Here is a 22,756-nt window from a genome sequence, read left to right as displayed (position 1 = left end):
GAAGTGAGGAAGATTTGCCTATAGAGAAAGGATGTTCACTGCTTTGGGGAAGTTTTGAGTGGAAACTGAAACCAGTATCTGTGTGGGTTTTCCTTTTAGAAGATGACCTACAGGGGGATAAATTCAATTTATGTGTCAAAGTCCAGACACACTTTTATATTTCCCCAAACTCTGGCTTCTGCCTGAAGTAAATCCCTGAGAATAAGGTGCAACGATGACCTGGATGGAACAGTGTGGAACTGAGCCCAGTTGTCTCCATTGAGAGTCTCATTTCCAAACATCTTCAAAGGCTACCCAGCACCCCACAACCTCTCCCCAGCCCACACCACCAGCCTGTCTCTGTTCCTGGGATAACCCCCTGCCTGGTGTCCTTGCATCTGCCCTTCCTCCTCCACAGTCTGTTCTCAACACCAGCACCAGGTTGCCTGTTAAAGTAGGCCAAATCATGTCACGCCTGTGCTCAAGACTCCCCAAGGGCTGCCCACCTAAGGCAGAACAAGTCAAGATCCCCCTATGGATATCAAAGCCCTCGACTCCTGCTCTTGTTACCTCTCCGACCTCCCATCGCTCGCTCTGCTCCAGCCACACTGACCTTCTTAGTGTTCCTCTGGTTGAAGAACTCTTCCCCCAGGTGTCCGGACTGCTTGTGTTCTCTGTGCAACTGCCACTTTAGGTGGCTCTGGCACTGTCTTCAGGTCTTTGCTCACACATTGCCTCATGCACGAGGCCTTCGTGTCAGCCCTATGTGAGATGGCTCTGGAGGCCACCCAGCACTTCAATTCCTCTCTCCGGTAGGAGCTTTTCCACAGGACTTACCACCCTCTGGCATATTATAGATTAACCTCTTTTTAAAAATTTTTATTTTTTGAGATAAGTCTCACTCCGTCGCCCAGGTTGTAGTGCATTAGTGCCATCTCAGCTCACTGCAGCCTCAACCTCCTGGGCTCAAGTGATCCTCCCACCTCAGCTTGTAACTGGAACTACAAGCAAGCGCCACCATGCCCAGCTAATTTTTTAATTTTTTTGGTAGAGACGGGGTTTCGCCATGTTGCCCAGGCTGGTCTTGAACTCCTGGGCTTAAGTGATCCACCCGTCTTGGCCTCCCAAAATGCTGGAATTATGGGTGTAAGCTATCATGCCTGGACAGATTTTACTTTTTTTTCTTTTATTTGAGACGGAGTCTCGCTTTGTCGTCCAGGCTAGAGTGCAGTGGCGCGATCTTGGCTCACTGTAACCTCCACCTCCTGGGTTCAAGTGATTTTCCTGCCTCAGCCTCCCGAGTAGCTGGGACTGCAGGCGTGTGCCACCACACCCAGCTAATTTTTTTTTATTTTTAGTAGAGATGGGGTTTCACCATGTTAGCCAGGATGGTCTCAGTCTCCTGACCTTGTGATCCACCCCCCTCAGCCTCCCAAAGTGCTGGGATTACAGGCATGAGCCACTGTGCCCAGCCCAGATTTTACTTTTTGTTCTTCTGTTTATCTCCCTGCAACTGGAGCTTATTTGTGGTTCCCTGTTGGATCCCCAATGCCAGGACCATAGCTGGCACTCAGTAAAAATGGGTGGAGCAAATGAAGAAGTGACAGAAAGCTGAATCTGCCTGAGAAGGAGATATAAGACAAAAATCCTAAAAAGCTGAAAAGATACAAATGGTGACATCATCTGAAAACAAGAGCACCCTGGACTTGATCTCAGGTTGTGAACCATGACTAGCGCAGGAAAGAATAGGAGAGAGGAGGGGATGGAGGTGTCCCAGCACAAACTCAACATTCTGGGGAAGAGGTAATCCACTGCCTTTTGCTTCATTTAGAAAGGGGAACTGCTATAAGATGCAGGCATTAGTTAGGGAAAGTAGAAAGGGAGAGTTAAACATGAATATTCATCCACTTTTCATTTAATACATACCTATTGATTATCTGCTTTGTGCAAGCCACTCAGAAGAGGCTATGGAAGACCCCATTGCATTTTACTTCATTATTTTCTTTCATAATGTAACTTACATTACATGTATTACGTGTGTTCTTATGACTGTACCAACGTGGCGTAATACTTTGAGTCTGGGTTTTGAAATAGGCATGGGTGTGAATCCCATTCTCTGCACAACCTTGGGTGTGTTCCTTCACTTCTGAAACCTTCCAAAATGGTTATGGCTATTATTTTTTGAGAGTTCACTGGGTGCTAGGCACTGTACTAAGTACTTTTCGTCTGTTATCTCATTGAATCCTTGCTAAAGCTCACAGGTGTGGGTAGTGTCATCCCCGTTCTACAGGTGATGGAACTGAGGCAGAGTGGGCTCAGGCGAACTCACCTGGGGTCCCTCAGCTAGTGAGGGGTAGGGTCCAAGGCAGGTCTGCCTCTAAATTCCTGCCTTTAGCCAATTCATCACCAGTCTTCCTCGTCTGTGCAATGGGATCATTTAACATGGCTCCGCAGGGCTGGGCTGTCCTGGGTGCCAGTGTCTCTGTGAAGCGTGTTATAAACCTGAATGTCTGTAGGGCACTGGCTGCTGTCAGAAGCCCTCAGCCTGTCCCTCTTCCGCAGCAGGTGCTGCCTGTGAACCAGTGTGGGTGACGCTCTTGCAATGCCATCCCATTCCTTGTAGGCTCAGAGGGGCTGGAAGGGGGGCCGGAATGGGAGCTGAGGGAGGGTGCAGTGCTTGTGGCTGTTCCCCTGGACAGCTTCCCTGTTGGAGCTTTGGCTTCTACAAGCCTCAGGCACAGAGGGGTAAGCAAATGAGGAATCTTCACTCCAGGTTGGACCCTGACCCCTCCCCACCCCACAAAGCTGGGAGCAGTGGCAGCGTTCTGGAGGATGCGCCAGTCTTTGCTCCTCCACACTTGGGAGAAAGCTGTGCTCTTCTCCTCTTTTTGCCATTGTGGCCTGGGTGGAATCAATGCCACTTGTGAAAGCAGCTGTGTGCATCTTGGGCGGGCACTGTGTGGGCCAGTAAGAGAACAGGCAGGTGGCTCCAGGACTGGCTACTGCAGGCACTTCGACCACCTTTAATTATAGCCACTTAACTGGCTTCTCATTAGAAATGCCCCCACAGACCTCTTGTCTGGTTCATCTTCCCATCTGTCTCCAGCAACAGATTCCTTTCAACTTCTTCTCAAAAGCTCAGAGACTTTGCCTTAACTGGGGGAGGGCCGGGGTGCAGGTGGGTTAAATGCAGAAATTTCTGCTGGCTTCAGTGTTTGTTTCTGAAACTCAAGGGCTTTGGGTTTTTAGTCAGTTTGTTTTTAAACAAACTGTCTCTGAGGTTAGTTTCTAGGGTATAAATCTCCTATGCTTGGCAATTAGTGCATTTAGAAAGTGAGTAGGATTTTGTTCTCCTGAAATTGAACTAATTTACCATTTGTGGTTAACAGCAAAGCTCAAGAGACTGTGGGGTGCAGAGCAAATGTGTTTCTCCTTTCTTGGATGTAGACCCTTGGCCCGTGATACCCACACCAATGGTAGCTAAATTAGAGGAACTGGCTGGTTTATTTTTGATACTTTGTAGCCATTCTGTGTTTTTTATTTCCTGTTGCCTTAGAGAGGGAAGAGAAACAGTTATAGAATACTCATGTTCTGGGCTGCTTATGTGTATTATTTAGTTTAATTCTTGTGACAGCTCATGAGGAAAGTGTCATAATCCCTACATTTCTCAGATGGGAAACTTGACTGAGAAAGTGTCTTGCTCAAGTTTACTGTTAGTGGAGGAGACAGGATTTGAACTTAGGTTGGGCTGGCCCCATAGCCTTCCTCTATGCCCTCTGTTTCCCAGGCCTCCCTTGGACTAAACATGGCATCAAAGGAGAGCTGGAGCAATGGCTCTCAAGCTCAGCACGGCGACAGGGTGGCCCTGTATGCTGGCAGGTCGCATACAATTTTTTTGTTACTACTTCATGTTGTGAATAACATGTTTTTTCCTGTAGAGAGAATTTGTCTCTCTCTCACCCACTTGTATTTTGATGTTTCTTTGGAAGGTAGTAATTACAAACAGACTGGATTGGACCACTTGAGTTCCCACACCAGCTCTGCCACGAACCCTCCCACATCACAAGTTTCTCGTTGATAATATTGGGGTCCTAAAAAGAAAAAGAAAAAAACTGGTGTCCTAATAGTATTTACTCTCAGCTGTTAATAGTGAAGTGAGGTTCCCCCCACAAGGTGTGTAGGTACAGAGGGAGGCTCCGTGTGAACTGATATTACTGAATGGAAAGGAAAACGGTGTCATCACAGCTGGCACCCATGGCCGTGCTGCTCTTGTGAAAATCACCTGTCACCTGTGTCAAGGCAGGATGAAGCTCTGGGTCAGAGCCAAGGTCTGATGAGGCCTGGGGTAGATTCTGCTGCTGGTGGTCTCTCTCGGCCCTCAGCACTCACCCTCTGGCAGCAGATAGAAACAGCTTATCAGAATTTACGTACTTTGAAATGAATAAGAGGGTGAACATTTCTGAGTCAGTGCTGTAATGTATTAGTAAAAAAACATGGCCAACAGAAACCCTTCCTATTTGGAAAATGATTACTGGCATTGAAGTTTGACTTTTGTTTGTTTGTTGTGCTTTATAGAGTATGTTACTTGGGGAAAGTATAAGCTCTTTTTTCTTTGCAACACCTCTTCCCTTCTCTTATCTGCTGCCAAATATCTGTGTAATTTTGGATTTGTTAACTCATTTATTTGACAAATATTGAACCTTATCTTCCTAGGAACTTAGACCTGCATCCTATAGGTGCAGAAGGAGGCCAAGTTCTAGTGCAGGGAGACATCCACTTACATCATAGGCGTATCACTTCAAATCAGACACAGGAACTATGTTGGAGCCAGAAGAGGAAGGAGATATCTGTGTCTGGAAGACAGAAGGAAAGCGAGGGAGGCTCTGAGATGGAGGAAATGCAGGGAGGAGGAATGGGAGGCTAGTATATCTCCCAGCTTCCTAGAGGAACAAAATTTAAAATGCTGGATATATTTTAAGAGAATTATCAAATAGATGAAGCCAACTCTGTAAGTTGTGAAACATAAAAATCATGGTTCATTGGCCAGGCACGAGGGCTCACGCCTGTAATCCCAGCACTTTGGGAGGCCGAGGCTGGTAGATCATGAGGTCAGGAGATCGAGACCATCCTGGCTAACACAGTGAAACCCTGTCTCTACTAAAAATACAAAAAATTAGCCGGGCGTGGTGGTGGGCGCCTGTAGTCTCAGCTACTCGGGAGGCTGAGGCGGGAGAATGGTGTGAACCCAGGAGGCGGAGCTTGCAGTGAGCCGAGATTGTGCCACTGCACTCCAGCCTGAGTGGCAGAGCGAAACTCCGTCTCAGAAACAAAAACAAAAACAAACAAAAACTTCATAGTTCATTTTTTTTTCACAGCAGTTTAAAAGATCTCAAGATTTTTGTTGACAAAAAATAAAACAAGGAAAACTATGTCCAGTGGATGAGATGGGCCTGAGTTCCCAGTGTGCATCGTAAGGAGACACAGAGTGCCAGCACTCCATGGTGTTAGGGCCACACACACCCCTCCCACCCCCAGAAAGAAATGGTACCGGTGGTGGATTTGATTCTTTTCCAAATTTTCCACCTTCTCCATCAATTCATGATGTAATCCAATTGTACATCCACAGCCTTCCCACATGACTCCTGGAAGAGCTGGTGGCACATACGTCCTCTCACCATTGACATTAGGTTTAGCCATGCAACTTGCTTGGTTGATAGGAGGTTAGTGGTTGTGATACAGGTAGACGTTTTAAATGTGCTTGGGTTTTGCTTGCACTTAAATGTGCTTGGGTTTCATTTACACTTCTGTCATCTACTGTGAGAAGGACATGCCCTTGAATGAAACGCTCATGTATGAAAATAAAAAGATGTGAAGGTTATCAGTCTGGAAGAGCTATAACCCCAAATTATCTCAGTGATCTTTTTTTTTTTTTTTTTGGTAGCAGCTTTATTCAGATATAATTCAATACCCTAGATATCAACCATTTAAAGTGTACAATTGACCAGGCGCAGTGGCTCATGCCTGTAATCCCAGCACTTTGGGAGGCCAAGGCGGATGGATCATGAGGTCAGGAGATGGAGACCATCCTGGCTAACATGGTGAAATCCCATCTCTACTAAAAATACAAAAAATTAGCCAGGCGTGGTGGCACGCACCTATAGTCCCAGCTACTTGGGACGCTGAGGCAGGAGAATCCCTTGAACCCGGGAGGCGGAGGTTGCAGTGAGCCGAGATCATGCCACTGCACTCCAGCCTGGGCAACAGGGGGAGAGACTGCTACTCAAAAAAAAAAAAAAAAAAAAAAGTGTACAATTAGCCAGTTCTTTATATAGTCACAGTGTTGTGCAGCCATCACCATAATCAATTTTAGAACATGTTCATAACCTCCACAAAAACCCCATACCTTTAATGATTACCTCCCACTCCCCCAACTCCTAACCCTCTCTCCAGTCTTAGGCAATCAATTCATCTACTTTCTGTCTCTATGGATTTGCCTGTTCTGGACAGTTCATATAAATGGAATCATACAATAGGCAATATTTTGTGACAAGCTTCATTCACTTAGCATGTTTTCAGGATTTATCTATGTCGTATCATGTATCAGTACCTTATTTCTTTCCATTGCCAAATAATATTCCATTGTATGGATATACCAGATTTTATTCATTGATTCATTTGCTGATGAACTTAGTGGTACTTTTGACATAACTGTTAAAATACATAGAAGGAATAAGAGAGGTTAAATGTGCTTTTGACTTCATAGGACAAATGACTTTATTGCAATGTACTGTTCCATCCATGCATCAGTTCCATTTCTCATAGTAAATAAGTTGGCATATGATTTACTATAAGTCTGTCTGAGACTTACTTGCATTAACCAGTGTCCCCAGGTATAACCAGCTTGCAGTCGTAGACAAAGTGATGTTTCTGTAGAGCTGACGCCAGAGTCTAGATGGCTACATTTTCCAAGGCAAATGCTCCTTCAGATACGGGGGGTCCAGTTGATCTTTCTGGGCCACTACCTGTGATGTTTATTATGGGATTTAAAAATTCTACATAGTTTATGAAGTCTGAAAGTTTCTTGTCTTGAAACACAGGTAATTAAATCATTACTTTAATCTGTTCCCCTGTGTGTGATGATAGTATCAGAAATCTCAGTGTTATTTCTTCCTTCCTGGCCTGAATTCTTGGACATCTCTATTTTATTGAGCTTGTAGGTTTACCAATGCCCAGATTCAAATACATCTGTGTATATCACTCACATTCCACCAAGGAGCTCTGTCATCTGGATGGTAATGAAGACACCACAGTGAGTAAGGGGACCGTGGAGTCCTGCCAGGCCCAAAATGTGACATGTAAGACTAGAGCAATTTTCTGTGGAGTGGTGACAGTTAACCATAGGGATGGAGTAAACATCTCAAGACTGTGCACTATGAAAAAAACCCAGTATTTTGTCTCATTGCTTTGATTTATTTTCATCCCAATATTTAGTTTAGATTAAATGTCAATTACGATTAAAGGAGGGCAAGAGGACTTTATCTTATCAAAAGTATTCAGGGGAAGGAGGAACATTGGTTTAGAAAGGCTAAAAAATACTATATTAAAATAAACTCCACAAAGGTAATAAACCCAAGTGCCTACAGGACCAGACAGGAACAGCCAGTCAGATAGAAGAATTGGAATGGACTTGGGCCACGATCTCTTATAAAATTAGACATAAATGATCAAATGGTGGGTAAAAATATACTTAGACATTATGAAATTTACTCTTGAGCAACCCTTTGGTAAAAGAGAAAATTGAAAGGTAAATTATAAAGTATCTAGGAAGCAAGGGAAAGTAGAACAGTTTGTGTGAATCTGGGACAGAGTAAAAGCTGTACTCAGAAGAAAAAGTATAGCCTGAAATGCCTATATCAAGGGTCAGCAAACTTTTTCTGTAAAGGGCAAGAGCTTTGTGGACCCTATTGCCTCTGTTGAAGATTCCTTTTGGTTTTATTTACAACACTTTAAAATGTAAAAACAATTCTTAGTCCCCAAGTTGTACAGAAACAGGTTGTGGGTCTGATTTGGCTCATGCATAATAGTGTGCTGACCCTTGCTTTTATTATTATAATGGACAAAAAGATTTAAAAAAAAAACCTAAGTAATAACCTTAAGAAATTAGAAAAATGATGACAACAATGACACAAAACACAGGAAATTATAAAGTGAAATTAATAAAGACAAAAGCTGAAACAAATGATATAGGAAATAAAAAAATGTAGGAAGAGTGAATAAATCCAAAAGATGGTTGTCAAGACAAGTGAAATAGAGGATCCCTTTGAAGTTACACTAAGAAAACAGGAGAGAATAAAAATATACAATATTAGCAATGAGAAAGGGAGACATGGATACGGGAAAGATTAAAAATAAAATCTAAGAGAACATCGCATACAGCTCTTTGACAATAAATTTGAGCATCTAAAATAAATGATTTCCTAGCAAACACTAACAAAATTGATCCCAGAAGAAATGAAAACTCGAGTGGGCCAATTACTATAGAAGAACATTGATTAAAGATTTACCATTGAAAAAGGCACCAGAATCAGATGGGTTCACAAAAACAAGTAATTTAGTTTTTAAAATAACATTCAAGCAATAGAAAAAGGAAAAAAGTTCAGTAAGTTTCTTTGCTTAGAAAATAAAGAGCTGAAAGTTCGAGCACAGGAGTGGTAAATTGCCTTGAGTGCCAGCTTGCAGCGATGGGTAGTGAAAGAGATTATGAGGCCCAGTTGAGATCCAGTGGGAAAAAACTGGAAATTAGTTTGCCATTCCTGACTCAGCTTGGAATATAAAGTCAAATGGATCTTATGTGATATTTTCTGCAGAGATAGCCAGGAATTACTCTATTGATGTCCTATGGATTTCTGATCAATTTATTTGAGAAAACTTCTACATTCAGTAATTTACATCCCTCTAATGACCATTCAGTAGCCACATGAAAATCATCTAGATTAGGCTCCCAAACCCAAATTGAACTTTGCATTAATTATCAGTGCTGTGGGGGGTAGCAGATGGATCAGAGAAGCCCATGTTTACAGAGCTGAAGAACTCATGGAATATTTCCCAGTGAGAGGACCATCATAAGAAGGGTTGTCTTCCTTGCCTTTGCTGATTTGTAGCCGAACAGAAATCCTTCCGTTTCATTCATTGGTCTAACCGTGATCTCGGGGCTTTATTTTCCTAATTCGCCAAATACAAACGCAACTGGACAACATCTCTTCCACTCTTAAAGGGCAGCTCATTCAAGTGGCTCTGCTGACCAACCCTACCTGGGCTTCCCCAAGTCCATCACAGCTACCCCTGCAGGTGGAAAGAGCAAAAAAAGCCAGACACAGCAGTAAGGAAGGAAGGAAGAAAGAGGACTGCCACTGCAATGAGTAAATCTTCATTATTATAAAAAAGGGAATCATCACTTTACTATCCTCATTTTTATGATGAAGTAAAATAAAATGGAAAGGAAGAGCGAGAGAAATGATTGCTTGGTAAACGGCCTCAAACCTAGCACGTGTTTATTTAAGCGTCTCTGCAAACATAACCCGGGGTATCCGTTAAATCAGCAGGCATGTCAGTTGGCACTTCTGGTTACAGACCATTTTACGGCCATACATCATTCACAGCCGTAAAAGCCATTTACCCTCTGTCACCCACCCAATCAGGATCCAGCCAAGAGGAAGCTGAGCAGGAGCCTGGCAGTTTTCTTCGGGCTCCTCTGCGTTTCCGCAACCTGGTTCAGGAGAATGTCACAAAAAATTAACTCCCCTGGGTTATCAAGGACCCCTCCCCACTAAGGAGCAATATAGAATTTCAGGGTAATGTTTACCCCTCCCCAAGCAACACCTTGTGATGTGCCAGAAGAGGCAGAAGCGCAGCAGGCATCACACACAAGGCCTGGGTAGCACCTGCTGCTTTGAACCGTTGGAATGAAAGGCCGAGGAGGGGTCGCTGCCCGTCCACGCTTCGGCGATTCACTCCTGCTGCCCGCTTGGAGCAGACTTGAAATTGATGTCAGCGTCTAAGCCACCCAGCGAGTGACCTTGGGCTGCCCTTGCTTCACTCTTGCAAGTTCCCATTTTTTCATTCCTGCTTCCTCACTATCATTTCGTTACTGAAACCAAGATGACTGCCGAGGCCTGCCGACTACCTGGGGCCTGCTAACCACGTGTCTTTGGGTCCTCCCGACACCCTTTGCCTGCGGGATGGGATTTCACTTGAAATGCCTCTCCAAATCAAATCTGTGTTCTCTTTACATCTATTATTTGTTAACTCCTTCTTATGCACTTCCTCTCTTATGAATAAAGCCCAGCAGCAGTTGTCATAACCCCAGTGGGTGCTGGGACAGCCCCATCTGGTCCCCCACTCTATCTCTGTTTGGACATTTCGCGTATCTTCCCGCCTCTCCAGTCGTAACAGGCTAGGATCAATTTTCCAGTGGCAGCTTGGAAATAATAGTACAAAATGTATATTAATACAGAAATATATTGTGAAACTGTCCTTAAACAAACAAATGAGCCACTTTAAAATATTACTGCTATAAATGACCATGACAGTAGCACAGCACATATAATAAAAAATAACTGCTGAAGAGAAGCTGCTGAATTACTATAGTAATAAACCAGATGTGATTATTATCATTTAACACGGTCATTGAATACCATGAATCCCTGAAGCCATTAAAATATTTATGATTAAACATTTGCTATTCCTTATAACAGAACATATAGTTGGGTACTAAAAAACTGTTAAAGTATTATTTCAGCTAATATATGCCAGTTCTATAATAGAGGTCAACCAAGATTGCCTGAATCCTTCAAAAGAGGGACAAACAGCTGCCTCTCCGTATCTTGACATATTGCAGGATGTTTATGCTAGTATTATATACTCTCATGGTACCGGGTAGCGTGTATCAACTATACACTACTAAGCTGGAAATATGTCCCTCTTCTATACGTTCATGGACAGATGTGGGCTTGGAGACTGTTCTAGTCATTCTAGAGAAAAAGCAGATGGAGCAGATGCTTTCAAAGCCCTGTTCACAGCCTCTTGGCACTCATCTCGAGCATCCTACAGCAAGTGTCTCCACCAGTGGACCTCCACCCACGCCTGAAGTACCAGGGGATTAATGCCCCTGTGAGTAGCCCTCAACTATGGCAGGTGGAAGTTGGAGAATAAATATCTTGGCCACATTTATGGACATACCTCTTGCTTGAAATCAGTCCCCCGGCTGTGCTCTGGATACCCTGGTTGCTTCCCAGATGATTGTTTTCAGTTAAAATTATAGATGGGAAGATGGCTTTAGCCCGGGAGTTTGAGACCAGCCTGGGAAACATAGGGAGACCCCCATCTCTCCATAAAAGGAAAGACAAGAAAAATATTAGGTGTGGTGGCAAACATCTGCAGTCCCAGCTATTCAGGAGGCTGAGCTGGGAGAATCACTTGAGCACGGGAGGTCAAGTCTGCAGTGAGCCATGATCCTGTGCACTGAATCCAGCCCGGGTGACAGAGCAAAACCCGGTCGTATCAAAAACAAAAACAAAAGCAAAAACAACGGAAAACTTCAGTTAAATATAAAGTGGGGTTTCTTGTGCTGAAGAAAAATATTACAATCAGTGTCTTAAGTTTAATGAGATACTTCTGCACGCGGGGCCAGTCTTTCAGGGTGTCTGCTTCTTGTCTCTTGCTCCATTTCCAGGTCCGGCTTCATCAGTGGGCAGGGGTTGATGCCAGGAAGGAAACTCATCCACTGGACGTCCTGTCCTGGTAGTAGCCCAGGAGTGGGCGGACTCTGTGTTAGAAAGAAGAACTGAATGAGAATTCATCACCATCACTTGGGGCTTATCTGAATATTTCGAATATTCACATTATCTTTGCCATAAAATCCAGAATTGGCTATTTATTTTCAGATGAATGCTGACAGTAAGGGCAGTAAGGGCCTTTCCTTATATCTTTAGGGATATATGTTATCCGAAAAATAAAGTGCTTGAATTGTTGAACTCTAATAAGGAACAATATGGTGAAAAGAAAAAAGGCGGGAATTTTGGGGAGAGACCTGGATTTCAGTTCTATATGAAGCATATGTTATGTAACTCTTTCAATCTTCCTAATTTCCCAGAACCTCACATTTCTCATATGTGAATGACCATAGCAATTAATTGCTATAAATTGATATAATAAATAGCAATAAATTGATATAATGTATATAAGTTTTTATGTATACTACCATATGGGTAATAGGTATTTAATAAACATTGATTTATTAAATAATGAATGAATGGTGAATTTAACCACTCTGAAGCTGTTTCCATGCTATCATGGTGACAACTCAATTCTTGGCATAAGTTGTTACCTATTGAGAACGCATTTGGTTCCCAGCATGTCTCTCTGGAGCTTCCCATAATATAATTTTGGCAGTGTGACATGTCTCTGTCATGTGGGTTCCATATTTGCCTTTACACTTCCAAATTATATTCGTATAGGGCCACCCCATTCTTGTTGTGGTTTCATATTTGTAGGTTTCATAAACTGGGCAGTGGTCTGATGTGTGCAGGAAAACTCACAAAGCCTTAGAGTGGAATAAAAAACATTTTCAAAGACCCCTGCTGGCTCAGTCAACCCTAATGAGCTATTAGGTCATTAGAGACTCTTTGCCATCAATTAGTCATTAGATCAGCAACCATTCATTGATGACAGCATTCTCCTCCTTAAAGGGACAGTACTATTAGAACGCAAATGAGCTGTTGCTGGCATCTCTGAAACTGAAAAAGTAGTTCCAGTTTGCCTTTTCAGCTTGTCAATTACTCCAAAATCTGAAGTGAGGCCTGAGCCAGAATAGCTGCTTAAATTTTCAGATTACTTTGATTTAGTAAGAATTTCCAGCTAGGCATGGTGGCTCACACCAGTAATCCCAGCACTTTGGGAGGCCAAGGTGGGCAGATCCCTTGAGCCCAGGAGTTTGAGACCACCCTGGAAAAGACATGGAGACCTCATCTCTACATAAAAAACAAATAAAATTAAAATTAGCTGGGCATGGTGGTTCATACCTGTGATTCTAGATGTTTGGGAGACTGCAGTGAGAGAATGGCTTGAGCCTGGGAGGTCAAGGCTGCAGTGAGCCGAGATCATGCCACTGCACTCCAGCCTGGGTAACACAGTGGGACCTTGTCTCAAAAAAAAAAAAAAAAAAAAAAAATTCCAATGAAAGAAGATTAATCTTAATATATTTTGCCTATAGATATATAGCTCAGGTGGGGTAAGACTGGCTCAAATTCTTTTGTCCATGTGCTGTATGAATCTCTCATTGCCTTGCCCATGATTTCTATGACTTTGCAGGGGCTCATGTTCTCTTGGTCCCTTCCTGCAACCTCTCGTTCTGGCTGACCTCTTATTTCTCTTGGACCCCAAGGTTATTCTCATTTCTCTGCCCTGTGGCCACCAAGATACTGCCAGTTTCCTTGAGGGCCTCCAATCACTACTCAATGCAATGTATATAGACCTATAGTGACAATTCCATGTGTGTGTAGGAGATGGTACCTATGAATCCAGCTTTACAAAGTTGTAATCATTTACAAATCCAGCTTTACAGGAATTGAATATTGGACATCATTTTTTATAATAGTTCCTCTAACATGCCCATGCTTATGTAAACCTCTCTGTCAGTTTTCTTCCTAAATGTCTCCCAAGCACTGACTGGCAGCTCGTCTGTCTGTCAAAACTCTCCTCTCCTTTATCTGCTTTTCAGGCTGATCCCAGAACCTCAAAATTCCTCCAACGTTATCATGCAGAGCAATTTACCTCTGTCTTGGACCACATCTAAACGCCATCAAAATGGTCTAAGTATTTGCTAAAATAAAGGCAGTTCTCTCCCCTAAGAAGAATTCTGCCACAGCTCAGCAAAGATACTTTCCCCCCAATATTTGTGATATTTGTGCAAGTTATTCAAAGATTATGAGCATTAACACTTGATTATCTCATTATTTTCAGGAGTTATGTTGGAGAATTCCATTATCCACTCTTTATCCACCAAGGCATTGCACTTCCTGGAATGAACCTTGGTCTGCCTTTTTTGATTATAGGTGAAGCCAAGGTTTGTTTCTATGGGAATGCATTTCTGAAGTTACAATGAGCAAATATGATTTCCAATCTATAAATATTCATTTAAAAATGCTTCTTGGCTATGTTTAAATGAAAGTAAGTTTTATTACCTTTAATAAACTGGTAAGAGTGCTTTGGGGGAGCATTCTTCTGCTGGGGATGTCCAGGACTCAGTGGGAAGAGGAGTCCTCTTTTGAAGTGGATAGAATTGAGTTGTGTGATTCATTTCTGCCTTAGAGTAGTAGTTACTCCAAGACTCCATTGCTAGCAATTTTTACTTGAGAGTGCTTATTAACTTTAGTTCGTTTATCTTCAAATTTACTTTAATGTTCTGCAGACAGTATTATTGTTTAGTTCTCTCCATAAAAAAAGAATTAGAACTGCAGGGTAAAGCTTGCATATTCTTGCAGGTAAAATGTCATGATTCTCTAATATTAATTTCTTTAGGAATCCCGGGATGGTACTTAGCAATAATGACAATAATTGCTTTACTGATTTTTTTTCCTGATTTTTTTACTTTATGAGAGTAGCAATGCAAAGCCCTACTTGTGCATTATCTTCTGTCTTCTCATACGGACTCTACGAGGCAGGCATTATATTAACCCCTATTCTGTACTTGAGGAAACTGATCTCATGTCACTTATATATCACTGTTTTTGGGGAGGGCTTCCCTGGCTTCCCCTGTTCTCATGCCTGTCGTGCTTTATTGTTAATGCTTGTCTGACTGTTTACCCCACCAGGTCAGTGTGGACGGGAATCATATCTATGTCAACACCTGCTACCCACTCAGTGCCTGGTATACAGTAGGTGCCTAATAACTATTTGCTGACAGAATGAGTGGATGGATGAATCCATGTAGGGAGCAGGAGTAACTCACTCAAAGTCAATAATGAAGTAGCAGAACTAAGACTCTACCCATGGCTGCAGGACTCCCAAGCCCAAGCTCTTACATGTCATGCAGAGGTTTCCTCCACCTCCTTTCCCCCGGCTCCCAAACAAAAACAATACCTTAATGTGTACAAGAAAACAGATCCTGTCTGTTGCCAAACACACACCTTTAATCATCTCTTTGTGGGAATTTAAACTCCACGGCATAGCATCTTTCATCTTTGGGAAAAGGCTGAATTCCTCCGAGACTCTGTACTGGGAGCTCTTTACTGAGCAGGGTGTGAAGTCATAAAGGAAGACAAAGATAAAGGCACTGCCCTCAAGAAGATTTGAATCTAACGCACTGGGTTGATACCACTCGGAGCCGTGTAAGAAGCCCAGACCAAGAGTCATCCAGTCTGTGGTCAGATAAGATATGAATTTAAAACTCTGAAGTCTGGCTTGAGAGTCTTAAAATACAGAAGTGGGGGTGGGGTGGAGTGAGATGAGGGAGAATGGAGGATGGTGGGGGTTGTGCAGAATTTCTTTTCTTAAATGAAAAGCCCAAATAAAATAAATAAATGAAAACATAAATCACAGTGTCTTCTCCAGGCTCCTGGCTGGAGGAAAACAAATTAGAAAGGGCTTGAATGAAAGGAGTATTGAAGAAGCTTGACTTGAATTAAGTGGTTATATATTTTAAAAGCACTTTGCTGGGTCCTGTAAAAATAGCAAATAAAAAGGTAGTAATATCCCCTGGCTCTGCGAGGCAAATACCAGTAATAAAGTAAGCTTGGGGGGAAAATATAAGAGGAGTAAACTTCAGTAGAAGGGAAAAAGAAAGCATTTGGTTTAGAAACACTTTCACTTCTCCCTTAATAATTAATGAGGAGATGCTATGTTTTCAAATAGGTATCATGTGTCTTTCTAACACCACTCACTTTCCTCTTAAAATGGCCCCCCCAAAAATTTAAAGACATAACCTGAAAATTTTTTCTTTTGAAAGGCAACCTAAATGAACGATTTCAGGGCTATCAGATTTTTATAATTTGGGATCCATTTTACAATCCCTTTTTTCATAGTTTGAAAAAAAATTCACAATGAAAATTATAGCCAGCATTCACCACAGGATTATTAAACATTAACTGGAGAGCTTAGATATTTTTACAAATACGTAGGGGCTTGGGCAATGAGTCTTAAAGATATAGCTAAGAAAGAAAATAACATGAGAAAAGTTACCAGGAAAGAGCTAAATGAACTTCCTTCTTGTTAAGAAATGTTTCGGTCCTTTTGTTTGCAAATGGCAGGTGGGTCATACAATTCCAATGTAATTTCAGAAAGCCATCTTCTGAATGTAATAAACATGTCTGCAATAATAGGATTCAGAAAATAGCAAAACGCATTCCAGACGCCCTTTGATTGTGCATACAGAACAGAGAATTTAGCTATAATTGGCTATAACACAGTTATGGACACCAAATGACACACTATGGAGTTGGGTGATGTAGCAGCTCTGATTAGGGACGGTACATTTCAGCCCAACACCAGAAATCAAATAGCAGCATATAGTGACACAGCACCTTCCCTTCCCTTCCCCTCCCTCCCTCCATTTCTCCCTCCCTTCCTTCCTATCTTCCTCACTTTCTCCCCTTCTGTGCAATTAAAGTATCATAAATGAGACTAGAAAACTTGTTTTATTATTATTCAACTAATCAGTTGTCAGCCAAGACTCCATTCTCTTCAGGAGCTAACAATTGTTTGGAAAGGGGAAGTAAGAGTCCATGGAGAATTGACTTTTGGAGAACTAGACGTAATTTAAATCAAGAATTATAATAGGAAATAAACCATTACAATAAACAAGGAAACATGCACACAGTTACTTTCATTGTGTAATTTTATTCACTCTAGTTGAGAAAATAAAGAGATAATACTGACCGAAGCACCTGGGTATTTAATGCAAACTATAAAATCTATTATATTAAACAAAGTCAAAAGCAATGTGAAAGATCTTGAATATTCAAGGCATGCACCTCATTACAGACTTAGCAAATTAAAACACAAATAGGATTAGAAAAGAATAATGTAACAATCTCCCACTACGGTCCCTAGAGCATTAAGTCATAAATTGGGTTTGCATTAAATTGTGCCTGCAGTATTGAATTCAGGGAAAGAGCTGTGGGCTGGAGATAAACCATGCTGGGCTACTCACCAACTTTGGCAAAGCTATGTGTTTTCTGAGACGTGTAGTAAATTTGTTAGAATACAGCAGGTCCACACACACAAAAAATGAGCACTTCATATCTTAATTAAAAAAATGTCTGGTGTCATGGCATGTAAGGCCTGCAGAGATGTAAATGCAGACAAAATCCACATGTGAAATGGAGCTGTATTTCCTACTTAAGTTTAAAGTCATTTCACTAAAGATGCTGCTTAATACCAGACACATTTAAAACAAAACGAAAGTCCTCAACACAGGAGTTTTCATTAATTTTGTTTTGTTTTGGTTTTTATTCTTGTTTGTTTGATTTTGCAAAGGAAGGAAGAAAAGGAGAAAGCAAATCAAACTCTGTAAAGAACACGTGTGTACTTCTAGAATATCCAAAGAATGTCCCCTTTCATTCCATATGAAGATCAGACCTTAACTATTCTGGCTGATCAGTAGAAACATACATATGATTTATTTTAGAAAGCAAATGAATATACTTCAATCAGTTTTTAAAATGCTGCAGGCTTTGAAAAAACACTTGACTATAAAGCACATGCCTTCCATTTCAAGTTTATTCTCTTGGGTTTGTTTTCTAAATCCCCTGTACAAGAGAGGCTGACTCGGCCGGGCGCGGTGGCTCAAGCCTGTAATCCCAGCACTTTGGGAGGCCGAGACGGGCGGATCACGAGGTCAGGAGATCGAGACCATCCTGGCTAACACGGTGAAACCCCGTCTCTACTAAGAAATACAAAAAACTAGCCGGGCGAGGTGGCAGGCGCCTGTAGTCCCAGCTACTCGGGAGGCTGAGGCCGGAGAATGGCGTGAAACCGGGAGGCGGAGCTTGCAGTGAGCTGAGATCCGGCCACTGCACTCCAGCCTGGGCTACAGAGCGAGACTCCGTCTCAAAAAAAAAAAAAAAAAAAAAGAGAGGCTGACTCGGGGAAAAAAAGAAATTGCTGTCATAGTTCTATGGCATCCACGTGATACGCCTTATGTTAATTCCTACTCACTGCCTCTTTGCATATGGGCAGGCCCACTCTGCTCCGGCTGTTGGTCCTTGTTTCTTTAAGGCCATTTTCAGGCACAGAACACAATTTATTTTCTCTTCCTTTTCCTTGGCATCCTAAGGCTGTTATGAGAATTAAAATTGAAGTAAAATGCCAAGGAGATAGTGGGTGCCCAAAAATGCTAGTCTAGGCTGGGCGCGGTGTGGCTCACGCCTGTAATCCCAGCACTTTGGGAGGCCAAGGAAAAGGAAGAGAAAAGGCCAAGAAAGGGTGGATCACAAGGTCAGGAGTTCAAGACCAGCCTGGCCAAGATGGTGAAACCCCCGTCTCCACTAAAAATATGGAAATTAGCCGGACGCGGTGGCAGACACCTGTAATCCCAGCTACTTGGGAGGCTGAGTCAGGAGAATCGTTTGAACACGGGCGGCAGAGGTTGCAGTGAACCGAGATCACGCCACTGCACTCCAGCTTGGGCAACAAAATGAGACTCCATTAAAAAAAAAAAATGCTAGTCTACCTGCTCCCACTTCATCACTGAGTACAGGTCATGAAAGCAAAATCTGCAAGGTATCCCAGCCTCGCAGGTTCCCCGGCGGAAGTGTAAGCTGCCGTGCTCAATGGTGCGCAGACTCTTCGGCTCTGCAGTGAAATGTCTAGGCCTTGCTATTCGGGGGAGTCCAGGACTCCTCTTCCTCCCCTGTTTCTCTTCCCTTCCTCACCCCTGGGCTCCCAGGGCTCTCCCTCCCAGCCCATCCAGCTGTCGTGGCCTCCAGGCGACAGGTTTCTGTATCACACTTAGCAGCAGTCTGTTTAAGCCTACGTTCTCTATTTTTAAAAGCTTGCTTGAAAGTCTAAATGGCTCCCATTTTGGCTTTAGTAAGACAAATACGGGCTAAAATACGCAGTGCCCCTTAAGTATGATGGATACTCAGGACGCTCTGAAGTTTCCCATCGCCAAAGACTGGCTTCTCACAGTGGCAATTTTTCTACCATGTTATTTATGTGGTGGTTTTACTTCTAATTATGGCTCATCATGGCTGTTAGTGCTGAGCAGTAAGAGAGCAAACTGCATTGTACTGCCATTTAACTCCAGCCCATAAAATGGGCAATAAAACCGAGGGTTTAAAAACCGAACAAAACAACAAAAAAACTTTCTGTGACAAGCTCACATCCGCTTCTGCCATTCTCAGGCTGGAAACTCTCACTGAGGAAACACATAGGGGCAGGTAACTTCGGGGGCCTGGGCGCCTCAAATTTCAGCTTTCAGCAATCCTTTATTGTAGACAAAACAATCCCAGACCTCGGATATAATTAACACATGCCAGGTTTAATCAGAACCAGTGTACTTCGTTGTTTAGAAACTAATGAAGGCAAATAGATGTTACTTAACACTGTAAATAATGAAAGGTCTTTTGTTGTTCTCAATTTTGATTACTATTTTTTGATGCTAAGAAGAATGCCACTTGGTGTGTGTGTAAACAAAGAAGATAAATGGCTGGGATGAGAATGAGTTGTCCACAATCTGATTAAAGCGATAGAGCTGGCTCCTAGGAAAACCTCACAGGGCTTAATGATTGGGTTGTTGTTCTTAATATGTCTAATGTTCACTCTTAAAGAAATCAAGAAAAATGTTAAGAGGCTCCTGATATTTCACCGTGGCAGTGGGCTGTCAGAGCTTCCAACAGGAAAAGAACGTTCTCTGTGGCTGGAGCACAGTGTCCAGCCATGTAAGCTAATTTGCCCAAATGATATTAGGAGGCATTTTAAAATCTAAATCTGCTCCAATTCATTCACTCTGCTGGCGAGCCATCAGGGACAAGGCAAGGACAGGCTCGGTTTTGTTGAAGTCATGATGTGGTAAAACAGCTGGGAAACTCTCTATTTTTCTTTTTCTTTGGTTAGTTCTTTTCCTTCTTGACAAAATGCTCCTGGATTCCGTTAAATGACTGCTAGTGTTTGGATAATAAGTGCATTACTTAAAAGCCTGTGTATCCTCTAGCCTGTTAAGATATTAAGGAGGAAGCTTAGACTCATAGTTGTGCTCTGCAAGAGCTCATTCTGGTCAAATGTTATTACTTAACCCTCCTGTCTTATAGTGTGAGTTCTGTAGTTGTGTGTTTGTGTGTGTGTGTTCATGCAACAATTACTCATGATTAAGTAGTGCTGTACTCTTAGGAAGGTCTGTGTGCATTGTGCATTTCCTCCAGTATACAGTCATCATGGAACTTGCAGATCTCCTAATAAATTTTAGGATTACCCCAATAATATTAGGTCATTAGGATCTTTGTTACCTTTGAAACTCCAAATTGGACAATTAGATTTCAGATGGACAGGAATTGAATTATTCTGCTTATTTTAAGCCAGCAACCCAAATGATTTTGAATACTCCCATTTCAATTCAACAAATAGGTATAGATAGCCCACTGGGTGCTAGTGTCCTGTTTTGTGGATGAGAAGCTGAGGTTCGGAGAGGTTAAATAACTTCCCCAAGACAATTAGCAGGGTGGGTAGTCAGTAGCCTAGTCCTAACTTTAAACAAAATCCATCAGATTCTCAAGTTCATACTCTTCCTATCACCCTATGTACGTCAATCATCAGTTAAAGCTCTGTGTTTCAACCAATATTAAATGTCTCAAACCGGGCTCTTTTCTTGGTAGTGTTCATGAATCTGATAGAAGCAAGCAACTGACCCTTTCCGAGTCCAAAAGAAGGAGCGGTTGGCAGGGATGTGGCCAAATTCCTCCCATACCATAGTGAGAGGGGTGCTTCAAAGTACTTCTCGGTCCCCCAATGTGTCTGCCTCCTCTTTCTCTCACAGATCAGCATTTGACTTTGGTCACTTTGTAAGCCCAACAGACTGAGGTTGGATTCCCAGAGACCCTGGGAGGACCACGGGGTAGAAAGGAAGAGAAAGAGAGAGTGAGAGTGAGCAAGAGACAGAGTTTGTTCTCTTTCTGTCTTTTCCAACCTTTTTCCCCCTCCTGCTGGCCTATTTTAGAGCCATGTTGTCACACATTGGCACACCAATTTGAGGGCAGAGAGGGAATGACAGAAGATGAAACAAAATCACAGCTGTATTAGAGACTTCTCATTTTTGAACAAGATGTGGAAAAAGGTTGAAACTAAGCTGCTTTCTCTTGGAAAATGGTTGCAGTAATTTTAGGGGCAGGTTTTTAGCGTCTGAACGTATTAGCTGAAGTATTTGAATATAATGAGCTATGCTGCATGGGGGAGTGGAAAGGGGCCAAGGATAGGTGGGACAGTTGGAGTGGTCTTGGGCAAGCCACTTCACCTCTCTAGGCCTCAGTTTTCTCTTCTTCCCCAGGTACACGTTGAGCCAGACAATCCCTGAGATTTCACAGGAAAGCAGTGAGGAGCAGAGCAGCACACTATACTGCAGTCAGCTGAGTGGCCTGAACCTTAGCTCTGTCACTTAGCTGGAGCTGTGTGACCTGGGTTGAGTTACTCAATTTCTACGAGGCTTAGTTTCCACCTCTGTGAAATGGGGATAAGGCGTCTGCCTCAAAGGGTCATTAAGGGGGCTAGATTGGCAAATGCACAGGCAGCTTCTGGAGAAGGCATTTTCCCAGGACTAGGAAGAAGAACTGGTGAGTGGGATGCTTTGAAGGTGAGCAAAGGAGGATAACTGGTCTATGAAGAATTTCAGACTGGGAAAGGCCTGACCTTGGAGTGGGTTGGGGGTGCTCTGGGCAACCCTTTTCAAGGGAGGAGAAAATGGAGTAACTGTCAGAAAATAGGGTGCCTCGATGCTAAGCTCTGTGGGGACATTGCCTTGAAGGAAGAAAAAGAAATCTTGGAACCCCTCTCTGTTTACTACTTTTCATTTCTTAATTCTTTATCTATAATGAAGATGGGAAGGTTTACAACTTTGACGGTTCTATTTATTTCTACCATTTTCACCTAAAACAATACAAGGAGCATCAATTATTTCCACCCTGGTTTCAACTGCAACTGGATAAAGTCGGTTTAATTAAACATGTTCCATGTCTGAGGGTCTGTTTTGTTTCTCTGTCTGTCTGTCTGTATCTCTCTTTCTCTACCACCAACCACCACACCATCCTTGTCCCCTTCTTCCTTCTCATCTCCATTTTCCAATCTCACAGCTGGGCCCAGGAAAACACGGAGTAAGGACCCAGTGAACTAAAGGGGCTGAAGCCATGACTAGGAATCATGTGTGTGAAGAAGCCCAGAAGAGCAAATCCTCCCCAGTAGGACACACGGAGACCGCTAAGGAAGGAGGGAGGATACCTTCTGTTCCTGTGTTCAGGCTCTAATGCGTCCAGGTCACAGGAGGCTGCCCCTCCAAGCAGAGAAAATGATCTGTCCCTATCAGTGCCAGGCGGAGGGCAGGGGATTTCGCATCTGAGCAAGGGATGGGATGACTCCCAAGCTTCCGTTCTCCCTAGAGTTCCTCCTCAGGGTCTCTGTGGACACAGAGGAGGAAGCAGGAGCTTTGTTTGCATAGTCCTGGTCAAATATTTATATTTGTTTAGGATTTGCTTCTATAGAATGTTTTTGTCATTCAAATCTATTTCCAAAATAAATC

Source organism: Theropithecus gelada, chromosome 3, assembly GCF_003255815.1.
Source record: "Theropithecus gelada isolate Dixy chromosome 3, Tgel_1.0, whole genome shotgun sequence".
NCBI lineage: Eukaryota > Metazoa > Chordata > Mammalia > Primates > Cercopithecidae > Theropithecus > Theropithecus gelada.
This window is presented reverse-complemented; position numbering follows the sequence as displayed.